Raw genomic sequence first — 19,599 nt, forward strand, 5'->3', positions numbered from 1 at the left:
CGAATAAAACAGTTAAAATTAAGGATAATATTCTCTCTATCAGACCATACATCTCTAAAAATAAAAGGATAGTCATTTCCAACGTCTCTCCAGTCATCGAAAATGAGGCCATCATTGATGCCTTAAAAGCCAAAGGTATAAACATAGTGTCATCCATGACTGATATAAGGGCAAGCGCCACCAAACCAGGGCGAGCGCATATTCTTTCCTTCCGTCGACAAGTTTATATTCAAGAAGGTGACGAAAATCTTTTACCAGAATCGATGCAAATTACCTTCGAAGGTACACCATATTGGATATATCTTAGTTCTGGTTCTATGAACTGCTTTGTCTGTAAACAAAGCGGTCACGTCGCGAAAACGTGTCCTAATAATTCTTCCAGCAACATAAATCACAACAGAGGCCTTCTCACTCAGCTCTCCCACTCATCAGAAGATAATCAAACTAACAACAGTGCTATTGTCCGAAATTCCGGAAACCCATTACCGAACAATCTGAAAAGATCACCGCCTCCGTCTACCAATTCTGATAACTCAAATGAACAATCTCCAGATAATCCTTCTAGTGTTTTGAATGGAGAAAGCAGTATCTCACAACAAAAAAACAACAGCTTCAAGATACCCCCTAAAAAGAAAAAACAGCTAAAGGAAAATTCAGCCAACGAAGACCTAGCTAACTATACCGTTGAAATCGAAAAGATTTTGAGTCCTATCAGAGAAGTGATTGAAAATCCTACGAATTCATGTCCTCTCGGTTATGAAGTATTTCTAAAATACTTGGTCGAAACTTTTGGCAAAGCCAATACTAATGAAATAGCAAGGCAGTACACCGACAATGTCGAAGGTCTCATTAATATGCTCACTCTTGTACACCAACACACCGACGACAGGACCCTAAAAAGCAGATGTACAAGGCTCACGAAGAAACTACGCCGTCTAGTATGCATCTCAGAAACTGATGAGAGCGATTCTTCATTAGGCACCTAAAATAATCGAACATGGTCATAAAACCTTCTTCTAAGAAATAAGGATAATATGAACACCTGCGATAAGAATATCAAAATTATGTTCTGGAATCCACGGAGTATAGCCAACAAAAAAGAAGAGTTCGCGAAAATCATCCGTGATCATGATATAATCATCTGCGTTGAATCCTGGCTCAACAATAAAGTCAAAGACTTCAACTTTCCCGGCTTCAAGACCTTCAGAAGAGATCGTGTCTATGCCAACGGCGGCGGAATCCTTCTCGTCATACGTAACAACATTGCTTATACCGAAATAGCAAATCTTAACTGTTCTGATCAATGCGTTGAATTAGCAGGTATTTGCGTCACCAACCTTTATCCCAATCTAAATATCGTAGTTTGTTATCGAGCTCCAGGTAAAGTCCTTCCTCAATCTACTTGGGATGAAATTTTTAGTATGGCAAATAGTAACAATACGCTATTTGTGGGGGACTTCAACTCACACCACACTAATTGGAATTGTCCAAAAAACGACTCCAATGGCGAAAGACTTCTAGAAAGTATTAACAATTCGGACTTGTGTCTTCACAATACCGATACTGTAACGCATGTAACTGCATTTAACTCAGTAACATCTAATCTTGATCTCGTGTTTTCTTCTACTGACATTGCGGATAAAATTCACGTTAATGTAAACGACGACACTTGGGGCTCCGATCATTTTCCTTTATTTATAGACTATATTACACAAAAAAGCATTTATCACAAGAAATCTTTAAATTTAAAATCTATACGAACCGATTGGGGTAAAATATCAGATCAATTAGAATCTAGCTACAACAAATTCTTCACTCTCGAATACGAACGCTCGACTGCCTCCGAAAAATATAAAATTTTTACTGAAGCCATCTGCAACGCGTTAATATTAAATACACCGAAAAAGAGAATAGTTAAGAACACGCAACATCGTAATCCCGTATCTTGGTGGAATTCCGAGTGTGACAAGGCCAAAAGACTGAGAACCGCTGCGTTTAAAAAGTGGAGATTTTCCCGGTCAGCAAACGACTTTATTGATTTAAAAAAACAAATCGCTCAAACAAGGTATATCCTTAAACAAAAGAAAAGAAATAACTTCGTTAAATTTGCTGAAAACCTAAACGTAAATGCAAACCCTAAATATGTTTGGCAGACCGCTAAAATATTAAAAAACAAATGGATAAAAGTCAACCCTTCGCACAACTCGGAAAACCATCAAGAAAACAATAAAATAAACATCGCTCTTAATAAAATCAGTCCACCTTGGGTAGCCACTGATCCCAGCTGGCTTCCAGTATGTAAGGAAAATACGGACCTCAGCGAGACGTTCAGCTACCGAGAATTCAACGTTGCTCTCGATAGTAAAAACAACAGATCATCATGCGGATTAGACGGAATTGATTATGAAACGATTAAATTACTTCCAATAACATACAAACTCCTATTAGTTGACATATTCAATGAAATGTTTCAGACAAGTTCTTATCCCGATGACTGGAAAAAATCGTTCGTACATTTTATTAAAAAAACTGACCGGAAAAGCGTGCGACCCATAAGTTTAACATCATGTACATGCAAGGTCTTCGAAACGATGATTAAAAATAAATTGCAATGGTGGCTCGAAATAAATAACAAAATACCTATCAACCAATCCGGATTCCGTAAAGATCAATCCACAATTGACAATTTAACCAATCTCTCAATAAAAATCGAAGAATCCTTTAGTATAAAACAAGACTTGTTTGCGGCCTTTCTCGATGTAGAAGGAGCTTTCGATAACATCAACTGCGAAATTCTAATAAGTAAACTAGCTGACGTTGGTTGTTCGTCCAACTTAATTAAGTTTATAAAATTTTTGACATTTGACAGGCTCATATACACCGACTCTGATAAAGATAACCCAAGAAGCGTACACAAGGGAGTACCACAGGGAGGAGTACTAAGTCCTCTTTTGTACACTCTTTACGTCTCCTCGATTTGTGACAACATACCAAAAAATGTATCTGTCTCCCAATTTGCCGATGACATCGCGCTATATTACAATCGAGGAAGCAAAAAAACAGCCTCTGCCTTACTGGAAAAGTCAATCGCTATAATAAGCGACAACTTACATAAATTAGGACTAAATCTAGCACCTCATAAAACTATATATATTCATTTTAATCGACGCAAAGTTAAGCCGGGGAGTTCCGAAATCAAAGTAAATGGTATAACTATCAAATCTAGTGATACTGTACGCTTCTTGGGTATTATTTTCGACCACAGACATTCTTTTAGGAACCACGTCAACAACGTTCATAAAAGAAGTCTCGTTGCGAGCAACATAATAAAGTATTTAAGAGGTACATACATGGTGGGGATCAAACCCTAACACTCTCTTAACTTTCTACAAGGGTTTCGTTCGCTCTATCATTGACTATGGCTGCTTTGTCTATTACCCCAAGCTTATTGAATCTAAAAAGAAACTTGAAAAAATTCAATTCAACGCGATCCGCCTTGCACTTGGCTTTCGCATCAGTACTCCGACGAACGTACTCCTAGCTGAATCCAAATTGCTAACCATAGAAGACCGAGCAAAATTCTTATGCTTATGCTATCTATCCAAAATATACTCTAATGAAGGCCTTCTCGTTCACTCTACCATTAAAAACTTTGATAAACTTATTACGAACAATAACAAAAAACCTATTAAATACCAACGCAAGTTCACTAACCGACCCTTGTAACAATGTATTGAAACAATTAAGCGTGATACTAGCGAAATATATGCTAACAGACATTACAATGTATATACCTGCGACTACTCAGCACTGGTAAGCGATTTTGACATTGACATTGAGCTTGGCTCCAAACTAAGTAAATCTGCGACACCTGAGTCCATTTTAAAAAAATTTATTGCAAAGGATAATGCGCTAGCAATCTACACCGACGGCAGCAAATCCAAAACTTCCTCCTCGACAGGCACAGCGTGTATTAGCGGGGATCTCGATGTTAGCGTATGTAACAGTGTAAATAAAAAAGCTTCCATTTTTTCCGCAGAATCCATCGCGATTCTTAATGCAGTTGATAGCACTGAAATATCCTGGTGTTAACATCATTATCCTTACTGATTCACTAAGTGCACTTCTTGCAATCAAAAGCACTAAAATCAGCGTCAAAACCAACCCTTATATCCTAGAGATTTAAAAAAAGCTCACCGAGTCAATAAACAACAACCCATTGAACCGGAAAATTAAGTTATGCTGGGTTCCTGCACACCGAGGTCTAAATGGCAATGAAGTTGCTGACCAATCTGCGAAGAATGCCTCAAGTTATTTGCCAGATCCGTCGATTAAAATTCCCTTTACTGATCTGAAGGATTACTTCAAAACTAACGCACACGAGAACACTTTTTCCCAAATTGCGACCAGCGGACAAACCAAAGGAACCCACTATTTTACTTATTATTTCGACACGAAAAGAACACCGTGGTTCTCCAAAACCTCACTTCCTAGGAAAATAATCTCGCTTATCAATAGATATAGATCCGGGCATTATAATCTGGCTTCCTCCTTATTTAAAATTAACTTAACTGCTAATACTCGATGTGAATGCGGTGAGGAATTCCAAGATCTCAACCATATATTGTGGCAATGTACTAATTACAATAGACAGCGATCTGATTTCTTGAAGAAACTTCGAGATCTAGGATTCCAGCTTCCCCTTACGTGCGAAACTCTACTTTCATCGCCCACCGAACGTATTTGTAAAGCGCTTTACTCATTTTTTGCACATTGCGATAAAATAATCTAAGATCCGCCCGAAGATGTAAACAATGTAAACGAAATGTAAAAGTAAGCATTATAACCCAAAAAGGTTCTGAATGCTCAAATAAAATAAAAAAAATTCTAATAATTTTTTATATTACATAAAAAAATATATAAACGTATTTTATGTATAACATATATAGGTAGTAAATAACACTAGTTATAAAAAAATTTTTATAAAAGAAATTATATTTATTTCTGAATGTTTATAAATACGCAGTGTTATTAATATTTATATATTCTTTGTGTATAGATGTCGATAAATGAATGTCTACAAATGATAAAAGCACTTTTCAAAAAAGCAGATATGGATGTTCTATAAATACTGGTGAAGAAAATATTTTCTCTGATGGTACGTTTTATATATTCTAATAATTTTTTATATTACATAAAAAAATATATAAACGTATTTTATGTATAACATATAGGTAGTAAATAACACTAGTTATAAAAAAATTTTTATAAAAGAAATTATATTTATTTCTGAATGTTTATAAATACGCAGTGTTATAGTCTTTGAATTCATATAGATGTGTAATTAAGTCATAAAATGTTTATTGATAGAGAGTAAGATTGTTGTGAAGATAGTTTGTATTATTGTGCACTGTATTTGTAGTATTAAAGTCATTTATTGAAAGTACTGAAATTCACACACAGAATATCTGAATATTGTAAATTGCAGATTATATGTAGCCTCTATTTCTATAATATGACAATGCATTTTGATTCTATATGTAGAATCGTCATGAGCGGATTCTGAGAAGGCGAGCTGAGGCGGAATATAAACGCAGATTGAGATTGCAATTGCATCAAATAGAATATGATGAATCAAGTGAATCATCCGACGCATCTCATCATTCAAGTGTACACGAAGAAGAGGTTTTAAGTTTGAAAGAATCAAATGTTGCGGATGCGGATGTTGACATGCAAAGACAAGAACAATTTGAACAAGAGCAGATAGAAGATGACAGTCAATCTGAGGACGACATTTCAAGTGATGACAATAATGCAGATTGGTCAACAGAAAATACACAGGATTCCATGGAGGATATCACTGAGAGTGAGTTTGATGAAGATGTCTACTTACGTATGGCTCTGACAGAATGGGCTTCTTGTGGTGTTTCAAAAAGAAAAGTGAACAGTTTGTTGAGTCTTTTACGCAAAGTGCATCCAGAACTTCCAAAGACATATGTAACCTTACTGAATACACTTAAGACCACGACAGTATGTCTGAGGTTGATAACGGGCATGTGTGGTACAAGGGAATAAAAAAAAATCTTGATTCCTTTTTGACTCAAGAATATTTAGATACTCATGAACAAATACGATTGAATATCAGCATAGATGGATTGCCTTTGGATAGAAGTGGAAAGTTACATTTTTGGCCCATTTTAGGATCCTTGGCTGACAAGACTTGTGAGCCTTTTATTATTAGTGTTTATTTTGGTACAGAGAGAGTCAAAGCCCTCAACACTAGAACAATTTTTAGAAGAATTTATTAAAGAGATGGAGGAACTTTCCACAAATGGTTTTGAAGTTAATGATCATATTTATGATGTGTCTATACATAACTTCATTTGTGATGCTCCAGCGAGATCTTTCGTGAAATGCACCATTGGACATAATGGATTATTTTCTTGTGAAAAATGTGAGATTGAAGGTAAATGGTACCATAACAGGATGGTTTATTTGAATAATGGACAGAAACGCACAGACCAATCATTTATTGACAGAAGAAATCCTGAGCACCATCAAGGATTATCACCATTAGAAGAGCGACTCAATATTAAAATGGTATCCCAATTTAGATTTGAATATCTTCATCTTGTGTGCCTTGGTGTGATGAAGAGATTTTTAATGCGATTATTAGAAACAAGAAACCGAGGCAAATTAATAGATGAAAACATAGAAGCTTTTAAAAATACTTCAGCATGGATTAGACAGTTTATTCCCAGAGAATTCAACCGAAAGCCTTATCGATTTAAGAAGGTTGCTCATCTTAAGGGTACAGAGCTTAGAAGATTTTTATTACTATATGATGGTATTAAAATAATGAAGGATCATACTCCTAACAGAATATATTACACTTTCTTACTCTTCCATTGTAGCATTTATATTTTAGCTTCTCCTTCACTCGCGCAGAATAATGCAATGAGAAATGCTGCTAGAGAATTTTTGAATTTATTTGTACAATCTAGTAGCCATGTCTTCAGCCGTGATTTTATTGTGTTTAATGTGCATGGACTTATTCATCTAGCTGATGAATACGATGAACATGGATTCTTGGACTTATTTAGTGCGTTTCCATATGAAAATTATTTGAAGACAATCAAGCAATCATTACAATCAGGATATCACCCTTTGCAACAATTAGCAAGAAGAGATGCTGAAACCAATGGACACTTGTCAAAGCCGAAGAATATTATTGAGGGTATACAGTTGAAAGGAAATCATATTGATCCCAATGAAACTGTTCAAGGGGAACACTATAAAATGCTTACAAGCAATAAATTTATATTGAGATGCGTTGCTCCTGATCATTGTTTTAAAACTGAGGACGGATCAGTGGTTTTATTGCGAAATATTGTTTATTCTGAAGACAATGTAGTGATCCTACGTGGACAGAAATTTCAGACACAAAATAATTATTATCAATATCCAATGGACTCATCCTTGATTGGCATCGTTCTTGTTTCCCAACTGGATGAAACAGTTAGATCCTGGGAGATGAATCATACAATTATGAAATATGTATTCTTATTCCTGAAAATATAAGGTCATATCTATGTATTCCTCTTGCGCACAGCTCTTGTGGTATATTATGACTACTGATAAGGGTAAGGTTTGTTCTGTTGTGCGATTATTGTCTGTTTATGTACCTGTTATATGCTACATGGTTATTGTTGTTTTCTACTACTGTCTTACATAGTCGACATTAGATATTAATCTAGTTTATTTTTTATGATATGGTTTACATTTCTATTTTTACCTCTGATTTGTGATTAAGATTTCTCTGAAAAATAATCAATTCTTGTTGAGATAAAGTAACATTTCTATTTGGAATTTACTATATATATTAATGTTTTATGTGTGTTTGAAGTTTATAGCAATATATATATATATATAATGTATATATCTGAGAAGCCTTCATTTGCGCACAGTACAATTGCACACGTTGCAATTGCACACCGTGCTATTAGACACATATAAAGTTGCGCACAGTTCTTTTGCCCACAGTTCTTTTGCGCACCGTTCGTTTGCACACCGTGCAATTGGACACGAAAATGCGCGACACATGCTCTATTCACACACACACACGCGCGCGGGGGGGGGGTGCAAGGGGGGGGGCTTCGCCCCCAAGGGGTGCCTACCAGCACGGTGCGCAAAAGAACTGTGGGCAAAAGAACTGTGCGCAACTTTATGTGTCTAATAGCACGGTGTGCAATTGCAACGTGTGCAATTGTACTGTGCGCAAGTGAGCCTCTCCCATACATTTATTTACGAATAAGTATTTATATTTTTTTAAAAATTTATTGTCAAACTTGTTTGTGTAATTTGTTTGATTTGTCTTGCATGAAAATGTATGACTTCTCTTTCTTCACTTTATTAAAGTATCTTAATTATATCAAGCATTCAAGAATGTTATTCAAATATTTCTTTAAAATATTAAATATTTATATTTATATTTATATGTTTTATATTTATGCATTTATATCGTTCTTGTGTAATATATCATTTCTTTGTTGAGCATTATATATAGTACTTTGACATTTGTGCACTGTTTTGAGTATATATGATTTTAAGTTAATTGTATTTTTTTATTTTATAATGTGTTTATAATGTGTGTTATTGTTTTTTCCAGTATGCCGTAGTGGCCTTCATAGGAGAGGAACAAGAAGAAGGAGAAACAATCGCAGTAGTTCCTGTTACATGGATTAACAAGCCTGACGATAAGATTACTGATATGTTCTGGCCTCCAAAAAATTGGCCTGAAAAAGGATCAAGATCTATACACTTAAAGAGAGCTGTAAAAAATTGTATTGTACCTAACATTCATTGGCCTCTTCATAAAGGATCAATTCTTCACTTATACCGTAAGTTTATTAAATATGATATGTCAATTTCTTTTCATCTATTCTTCATTAAATTAAGTTGTATGTAGTAAATATAAAATGTTTATTTATTGTGTTTCTTTCCTGTGATAATTGCAAGTTTAAGCTGATGCTTTAAGTTCTAATCGAATTTTTTAACATTACTATTACATTAAATAACTGTTCTTTAATAGCGCTATATAGTTGAAAATCTGTTGAAACTGTTATTACTCTTACAGTTGTTACTGCAGGTGAGTATGATGATCCAGTTAAAGGTTTGAAAAGAGCTGAGGATGAAACATCACTTGAAACAGAGGCAAATGATGCTCCACGAAAAAGGAAGCCACCAAGGCGATACGTAGACTTATCTAATGAAGACAGTGAAGATAAGGAGAACAATATGCCACCTCGAAAAGAAAAAGGTCCTCGTAAAGGCAAAGTTAGAAAACTTAGCGATAGTGATGATGAGAGCGACTTCAAGATTTTGTCTCAGGTGAACTCTGACGTTTTGAATGCAGTTAAAGAGCATATGCATCAAATACAAGATAAAGAGAGTGAGACAATGTTCAGAAAGCAACCTGTCGAGGAAAATTTTGAGTTTAAAAGAATTTTCCTTAAGAAGTTCCAAGATAATCCCAGCCAAGGTGAACGAAAACAAAAGCAACTGCAAAAGATTTGCAGTGACCAATCTCCAAGTATTATCTGCAAAAAGAACGAAAAATGGCGAAAAATGGATTATACTAGGCGGAAAAAGTCTGTGTCAGTGCCAAGCAAAAACTATGCAACATTTTCGAGTAGTAAAGCTTCTTCAACTTTTTCTTCCATTAAGGATCCATAAAATTACAAGCAAGAAAATCTCTGAGGTACTTAACACTTCTTTTCTTAATTCGTTAATGTCTGCACCTGATTTTATATCAAATGATGATATTCATAAATACTTAATTTTCATTTCCATCCTCAGATAAACACTTATGATAAGGAATCTTCATGTTCCTCTCAAAACCCATCATGTTCAATACAGACCATCACTTCTAGTGCAAGCTTTGGAGGAAGACTCTCTTTATCATCGAATTCGGAGATTGATCAAAATAAAACTCATTCAATTTTTAACAAAGATGAAGAAACAAAGTTACAAGAGGAGCCTCGTTATTTATTTAACTTTAAAAATAAAGGTATTTACCTGTGTTTATGGTTCAAGTATAGTTATGGCTTTTTTTCTTAGCAGGTTCTTAGTAAATATGTTTTTCTTTTATTAGATAATTTTAGATGCAAAGATTGTCACAACGAAATTAAGCTGAGCAACACAGTACTTTTGGAAATTAGCAAAAAGTTGGATTCAGTGCTTATTAATCAAGCAATCATTATTCGGTCTGTCAATCCAGATCATGCTAAATCCATGATACCTTCTAATAATATTCCATCTATTCCACTGAAGACAACGAAGGACTTTCAAAAGATGGAAACGTTTTTAGCAGCTAATCGTATTAATTATGAAGTTATGGTATGTTCCATGTGATGTTAATTAATATGTATAATGCATATTAAAAATTTACTAAGCAATCATGATAATCACTTTTTGTGCCCTAACAGCGAGATCAGCTTTTTTCTAAATGTACCAGTGCTTTTGGCGCATTATCTATCCCCTCAGAACGCAGTGTCACAGGGAACATTTTGTCTAAATTTATTTCAAATGATCTTGCTAAGCTGATAAGTTGGACCGGATCAGAAGGCGATAAGATAAAGTTTTCTGACACAAAACTATGTGAAATTGTATTTGGTAAGTGCACAATTTATATTACAACTTTTTTAAATTTGTCACATTTTATAATTTTCATTTTACTTGCATTAAGTTATTATATTATTTAAGTATCCATATGAAATATATATCAGTGTGTTTCTTCTGTTACGTCCAGACTCAAGGAAGGAAGAGTCGAAAGGAAGGACGTAACTAAATTTATCTTTTCGAACAAACGCATGCGGCACGTCTGTTCGAGTCGAACGAACGTCTGGGCCCAAATAGCTCAACGACCGCAAGGGTCGCTCTTACTCTATTTAAAGGGCCGTTCGCTCGGTGGTCCCTTTTCGGCAAGAGAATTTAATCTCTTTTGCGCAGGATGGGACCTTGTGCGATCTCGGTTTACGGGAATGAGTGGGAACGGGATATAAATTAACTGAAACCATTTACGTTACAATTATAAATTTATTTCTAATAACGCAGCAAACGAAATTCTATACATAATGATAATATTAATAATAATCAGAGACGTTCGCTAATGAAAGTGTGAGTGTATGTGTATGGGTCGCGGGTGATACATAGATACGGAGGTCTTCAATCGGGGCAGAAAGGGGAAAGAGTTATTGTTTAAATAGGGTCCCGATTAGTGGTTACAATAATTTAAACGATAATAGATATATATAAAATTTGTGTCCATGTGTGTCGGTGTATTAATATTATTTAAGGAGCCGAAGGTTTCGCCCGCAGCCAGACTCCGACCCAACGCTTTCCTCAACCGCCTATTACGCCGGTTTCGCGCCAATTTAGCCGCGGTTCGCGAGGGTTGTCTCCTTGGATTTTCCACTACGAGAGCGAACAATAAAATAACCGGACAAGGAGAGTTCTTACTGAAAAATAACTCTGGGAGTTCTCGTAAGAGGAGAAAAAAAAAGGGGATGTATATATATGTTTATTTTTATATAATTTTGATATTTTAATTATTTAATAGTTTAGTTAGTTATTTTATTACTTATTTGTTCGTTCAAGAGAGAGAGAGAGAGAGAGAGAGAGAGAGAGAGAGAGAGAGAGAGAGAGAGAGAGAGAGAGAGAGCAGAAATTTAAAGAAAAACGGATTTTTATTTGTGATATTAAGTAATAATATTATTCAATGTAATAATATTATTACACATTAATAATATTATTAATAATAATATTGTAATATTATTATATTTAAAATTATTAAAGAAAAATTAATTATTACAGTTAAGGAAGAGCTGAAAAGAAAAGAGAAAAAGAGAGTGAGAAAAGGAAAAAAAAATTATTTTAAATTAAAGAAGAGGAAGAATAAGCGAAAGAGAGGAAGAAAGAGAGAGAGAGAGATATAGAGATAGAAGGAAAAAGAGAGAAAAAGAAGTACAGTTTAAAAGAACGGATAAAATATTAGGTAATTTCTTTTTGTGCAAGGAGAGGAAAAATTACATTCCTACTGAGTTTTTGTATGTACATCAAATTATATTGTGTGCAATATTAATGAATGTGAATTAATATTGCATTAATAAGATGATCATATTTAATTATAAAATATGAAATCATTAATGATTTTTTATTTATATATCTCATTACATACTAATGTATTAATTGTTTTATTCCTTTTTGTATTAAAATATATAATTATTTTTATTATAAATTAAATTAATTATAATATAATTATATATTTGATATAAAATATAGAAATTAATAAAGTATATAATATGTAATATACGTTTATAAATGTAATAAATTGTATATATATATTATTGCAAATATATATAAACGTTTTATTTATAATTAAAGAAGTGTTGAGAGAAAAGGAAAGAAAGAGAATAGGAGAAGGAAAAGAGAAGATTTATTAAAAATTAAAAGAAAAAGCAAAAAAGAAGAAAAGAGAGAAAGGGAGAGAGAGGAAAAGAAGGGGACAAAAGTTTGAAAGAAGAACGGATAAAATATTAGGTAATAATTGTTCAATGTAATAATATTACGTTAATAATATTAAATAACATTGTTATATTTAAAGTTTTACATTTTAAAAACTGTAAAATATGCAACAAAGAAATATGTGCATGTACGTAAGTACATATACAGGGTTACCCACGTAAAATGTTATAAGCTATTTTTTATTATTACTAAAGATATTAGAAAATGAAGAGTCCATTTTGCTTCTTAAGTGTCCTCCAAGATTTTTTTCATCTTTTAAATGTTCTGGCATCTTATCCTTTGCATTTAATTAAAAAAAAATTGAGGTTAATATCTTAAAAAATAGCTTGTAAAATTTTACGTTGACCATCTTATACAGGATGTCTCACAACCTCCATACAATATAATTTATTAACGTAGTGTTTTGGAGATAAAATTGAGTAAAAAATTCTAATACAAAAATGTTGAGGCTGTAATAGTTTTTGAGTTATAGCCTATGATATTGTGTAGAACTCGCGCGCTTAGGTCCATAACTACACATACATGTATACCGATCTGTCATCTGTTGATTTTTTTAAATCTATATTTTAGCTGATTTTATGTTGTTGTTTTAAAAAATCAATAACAGATCGGTACGCGTGTATGTGTAGTTACGGGCCTGAACACGTGAGTTCTATGCGATATTATTAACAAACTTTGATTTTATATATTTATAACTCAAAAACTATTACACCGTAAACATTTTTGTATTAGAATTTTTTACTCTATTTTACCTTTAGAACACGCTAATAAATTATTGTACGGAGGTTGTGAGACATCCTGTATATGTATATGTATATGTAGGTATGGTATGTATGTATATGTATAGGTAAAATTGAAAGATTTAATATTAATATTAACATTAATATTAAGAAGATATAATATTAATATTTATTATTATTGTTTTGGGAATGCGGTCAAGGAAGTCGGTTTAGAAAGACAAACAAGAAAGCATTAATATACTACTTTTATAATTAAATATATAACATTTAATATTTATAATTAGTATAGTTTGTATTATTAAATAATTATTATATTAAAATATAGAATTATTATATGTTATATAGAATTATTGATATATTATTAGTAAATGTTATTTATTGTTGTAACTTTAATGTATTATATTAAGGTATTATATTTATATTAATCTTGGAATTAAATATATTTTATTTGTAACAATTTTGTACATAAAAAAATATATTTCTGATGTAATGAGAATTGATGATAATAATAATAATATTATGATGTTGATATTATTGATGATGTTGATGTAATAATAATGTTAATAGTATTGATAGTATTGATGATGATGATAATAATGATAATAATGATGATGATGATGATGATATTGGCAGTGATAATGATGATAATGATGATGATGATAATTTTGATAATAATAATTATTATTATTACGATAATGTTAATGATAATAATAGTGTGAAGATAATTATTACTAATTATTACTAATTTTTATTATTAAATAAGTAAAATTAGTAAAATCAGTAAAATTATTTAAAACATTAAAATAATTTATTATAATTGTATTAATACATTTAATATTTAAAGATTAATAGATGGGAGGGGAGATGGCCGCTGAGGTAGTGACAGGCGGAAAGTAGTGCTCCGTGTTGGGATGTGAAAAAGGTGGTTTGTTGGGTGAGAAGGAGGAGAAGGAAATAAGAGACGGATAGAGGAATACAGGAGCAGTTGAGTGAGGTGATGGTGAGTATGAGAACGAAGTAGAAAGGATTTTATGGAAGGTGGAATAATATGGAGCAACGGGAAGAAAGGACGAGGAGACGTGACCACAGATTAATAGACAGATAGCCAATGGTCTGGAAAAGGCGAGACCGGCATTTCCGTGCGACAGACTTTGCCCCTTACCGACACACTTTGCCCCTGGTTTGAGTCCGTGCTAAACTCCGTTAACTTTACCACAAGACTTTGCCCCTGGTGCGAGTCCAGGCTAAACTCTTTTGATTTTACCAACAGACTTTGCCCCTGGTGCGAGTCCAGGCTAAACTCCTTTGATTTTACCAACAGACTTTGCCCCTGGTGCGAATCCTTGTATTCTCGAAAAATATCGCATACGACATTTCATGAATATCACTCTTGCGCAGCTATTACATGATACAAAAAACCTGCGCAAGAGTGATATTCATGAAATATCGTATACGATATTGTTCGAGAATATAAAGCCCCAGGCTAATTGATCATGAGACGAATGAGAGGTGAAAGATTTGCTCCCTGCTCACACCCACTCACATGCCGTGTGTCGCAAAGAAATTTTTCAGTTGCTAAAAACTGTTCTGTTTGCTCTGTCTGGATCACATGTAATGAATTGTACATTTATCTTCGACAAGATGAGAAACAATATCTTTTGGGATCCATGTATGAGGATTTCTTCTAATGTGCAACTTTGTACGGTTTATAAAATCTTCCTTTTAAAAAAAAAGTTACCTGCACATAATCCTGCTTCCTTAATTAATGCCGGGGATTACTTAAGTAAATTTTCATTACCTGTTTACATATAAATCTACATAGTTTATACACTGAAAAAAAACGCCACGCGCATTTCAATAACACCAAGTAGCAAACAAATACTTTAAAAAATGTTTTTAGAAAAGTTTAGAAAGCATTTTTAAAAACATTAAAATAGTGAGTTGTCATTTTTATTTATAAAAAAAAACGTAAATTTTAACATTAAAAAATATTTGTTAGATGAGAAATCATTATTTTTTATATTTAAAAAATTTATTTCATATTTAAAACTCCCATGTTTTTTTAATAAAAAGACCTGTTTTATACTAAAAAAAAATTTATTTTTAATATGTATTAATTTAATACATATGAGATTTTATCACATACGCACCCGCACGCGCGCGCGTGTGTGAGAGAGAAAGATAAAATTTTACATATATTAAATCATTAAATATTAAAAATACATTTTTTAAACATAAAATGTTTTTTTATTTAAAATCATGATTGAAATAAATCTTTTTAAATATTTTGCACATTATATATTTATTATTTTATTTTACTCAACACGGTGTACTTTAAAAATTTTTAATTAAATTTTATTAAAGAAAATTACTTGAAATTTTTAAGTTCTTTTTTTTAATAATATTCCGCTTTTTTCATTATCATAAAATATTTTTGGTTCAAGAATTTTGTATTACTTACCGCAGTTTCTTATCCAAATGTTCAATCTTTCATCAGTCTTCTGTGGAAAACGAAACAATTTACAATTTTCTGATATGACATTATTACAGTTTCTATATGCAGATCTGTCGAATGTCGTGATTTTCTTCACATTATCGTTATCCATTTTAATCCAAGAAAAACACTTGCAACAATCGAAAACAAACCGCCTGCCGCGAACGGGAAATGCCGAGAAAGCACACAATTTCCGCGAATTTCCGCTAATCTCGTGATTTTTTTGAAAAATCTACAATTTCGTTGAAATTGTAGATTCTTCGGATCACTGCACAAGTTATAATTCACAATAATATTTTTCAGTAACTACGATAAAAAATCGTATACTGAAAACCGCAAGCAAAAGTGCAATGGAATAAAGTCTGTGAGAAAATAAGCAAAAAAACAAATTGGCAATAAAAAATTAATAATTTTCAAACAGAAAATTCTTGAAATTACCGATGATTACAAATTACAAAGTATAAAAATTAAATAACCCATGTTTTCGAACTTTGTTCGCGGAGAGAAAGGATCTTTAAAACAGGACCTTTAAAAGATAGGATTTAAAATATATTAAAGAGGCGAAATCGTCGCCGCGTCGGAAAAATTAAAGCGTTTAAACAAATGAACGCAATGAAATAGATATGCAATTGTTTTTACTTGTCGCTGCGAGCTCACAAGCTTCTGGCGTTCTCGAGTGACCACGTCGACTGTGTCTCACGAATTCCCATTGTGCTTTCGCTTGCGATTTTCAATATTTAACGATTTTTTATCGTTGTTATTGAAATATATTGTGAATAGTGTGACGTGTGTGTGTGTGTGTGTGTGTGTGTGCTCTGTGATCCGATTTTACGAATCTACAGTTTTAACGAAATTGTAGTTTCGATAAAATCACGAGATTCGCGGAAATTCGCGGAGATAGCGTGCTTTCTCGGCGTTTTTCGTTCGCGGCCGGCGGTTTGTTTTCGATTGTTGCAGGTATTTTTCGTGGATCAAAATGGATAACGATAATGTGAAGAAAATCACGATATTCGACAGATGTGCATACAAAAACTGTAATAATATCAAATCAGAGAACTGTAAATTGTTTCGTTTTCCACAGAAGAGTGATAAAAGATTTGACATTTGGATAAGAAACTGCGGTAAGTAAAAATACAAAATTCTTGAAAATACCAAAAATATTTGATGATAATAAAAGAAAGCTGAATTTTGTGAAAAATAAAGAAACGGCTGTCTTACAAATTTCAAGTAATTTTCTTTAATTAAATTTAATTAACAATTTTTTAAAGTACACTATGTAGTGATGTCAAAAGCTGGGCTTTAATTGCACAGCGACGGCGAGCAGGGGACAAGGGGGAAATTTCACATAAACGTATACGTGTAAACTGCAAGTGAAATTTTCCTCTTGTTTCCTTCTAACGCAATCTAGGCTCGCCGCCGCCCAGCTTCTACATAATGTTCAAAATATGTAAAAAATTTATTTCACATTCTAATACCCATGAATTTTTAAATGAAAAGATATGTTTATACTTACAAGGAGAGATCGCGGTTGACTCTTTACCGATTTTGATCTCCTTTTTTATGGTGAATCTGTATTGAATTTAAGTTGATCCGTGTTCGAGCTTTTCGTCCAATGCGCCTTGTAAGTAATATTTTTTTATACTGGATATTTAGAGAAATTTTCATGTTTGTTATAAGGTCTAAAGAAAGACACAGTTTCAATTAGTACCGCTGGTGCAGCGGGAGAACACAAGAGTAGTAACCAGGTTCAAAACTTGGGATGGCATAATTTTTTTTTTTTTTGATATATGTTATATGTATTATTTATTACGTAGACATAAATATTCGGCATATATTTATTGTTTTTTAGATACGCATATCCTTATATATTTAAAATGTATAAAATAATAATTATATAAATAAAATAGTTTTACAGAGAAATATTTTTAGAAATATTTTTATTTTTTTTAAATTCATACACTTTTTAAATTTTTAATCCGAATGTTTTCCGTAAATTATAAAAAGTGTGTATTCTAACATTATTAGATTATTTAAGAAAATTTAAAAAATGTATGAATTTTTAAAAAGTAAAAATATTTCTAAAAATATTTCTCTGTAAAACTATTTTATTTATATTATGATTATTTTATACATTTTAAATATATAAAGATATGCATATCTAAAAAACAATAAATATATGTTGAATATTTATGTCTACGTAATAAATAATACATATAACACATACAAAAAAAAAAAATTATGCCATCCTAAGTTTTGAACCTGGGATTCCACAATTACTACTCTTGTGCTCTCCCGCTGCACCAGCGGTACTAGTTGAAACTGTGTCTTTCTTTAGACCTTATAACAAACATGAAAATTTCTCTAAATATCCAGTATAAAAAAATATTATTTACAAGCATTGGACGAAAAGCTCGAACACGGATCAACTTAAATTCAATACAGATTCACCATAAAAAAGGAGATCAAAATCGGTAAAGAGTCAACTGCGATCTCTCTCTCTTTCCTTGTGTGTGTGTTAAACAATATATTTTTAATATTTATGATTTAATACATATGAGATTTCAGCACATACACACACGCGCGCATGCGCGCACGCATGCACACACGTGCCTGTGTGTTTGCTGAAATCTCATTAAATCATTAAATATTAAAAATATATTGTTTAAGTATAAACATGTCTTTTCATTAAAAGAAATCATGGGAGTTTCAAATGTGAAATAAATTTTTTAAGTAAAAAATAATTATTCTTCAAACATCTAAAAAACATTTTTTTCAATGTTAAAATTAAAATTTTTTTAATAAATAAAAAGTGACTCATTATTTTAATGTTTTAAAAAATGCTTTCTAAGCTTTTAAAAAATATTTTTACGTATTTGTTTTCTACTTGGTGTTATTGAAATGCGTGATGTTTTTTCAGTGTATAAACTGTAGATTTATGTTTAAACAGGTAATGAAAAGTTACTTAAGTGGTCCCCGGCATCAATACAAAAGGCAGGATTATGTGCAGACCATTTTAATAAAGAAGATTTCATAAGCTGTACGAAGTTACATAGTAGAAGAAACCCCATACCATGGGGCCCAAAGGATACTGAGATTCCATATCTTGTCAAAGATAATGTTGAAAAAATTACAGAAGAAGGCAAAACTAATGAAAATATTGTACAAGGAAATGTTAACCATTCAGGAAATCAAGACTGCATTCTAATGGAAGTCGAAACGCATACCGATTTTCAAGTAAACGTTGAAGAGGCCAAAAAGAACAATACAAATGAAGAAGTAGCCATAATAAAAATGGCGACACATAAGAGATGTTACCCTTCCGGAAAAGAACTTTTCTGCAATTTCGGAGATGACTTCGCAGACGATGAGTGGTTTAATAATGAAAATCCACTTCCACTATTTTTGGATAATTACTCGCAGAAAGAAGTGAAAGCGAATATGATAAAAAAGCGAATAAAAAAACCGCAAGAAAAGTCTGCTCCTCAAAAAATGTATAAAAAAGATTAATTCTCCGAAATAGAAAAATTAAAAAAAGAAAATTTGAGTCTAAAAAAACTTCTTATGGAGAGGAAGAGAAAACAAAAAAATATGCGCGCTATGTTGAATCGCAATATTGAAATCCGGAAAAACAAGAACGTTTGCAAACACAGTATAAATGAATTTTTAGATGGAAAGAAATGTCTGAAACCAGTTGCGAGAACTATGATAAAACTTCAACTACATAAGGGAAAAAAAGCATACACAAAAGAAGAAAAAGATTTAGCGAAACAAATGTTTTAT

The 19,599-nt window shown here is 32.3% G+C and overlaps 1 pseudogene; it reads left to right on the top strand.

The window, feature by feature from the left end:
* Positions 1-1,034: 1,034 nt before the first annotated feature.
* Positions 1,035-19,326, top strand: LOC145932884 (uncharacterized; annotated as a pseudogene).
* The last annotated feature ends 273 nt before the right edge of the window (positions 19,327-19,599 follow it).

Source organism: Prenolepis imparis, unplaced genomic scaffold (genome assembly GCF_030444845.1).
Source record: "Prenolepis imparis isolate NDT839.2.m4 unplaced genomic scaffold, iyPreImpa1.0 SCAF_2, whole genome shotgun sequence".
Classification (NCBI taxonomy): domain Eukaryota; kingdom Metazoa; phylum Arthropoda; class Insecta; order Hymenoptera; family Formicidae; genus Prenolepis; species Prenolepis imparis.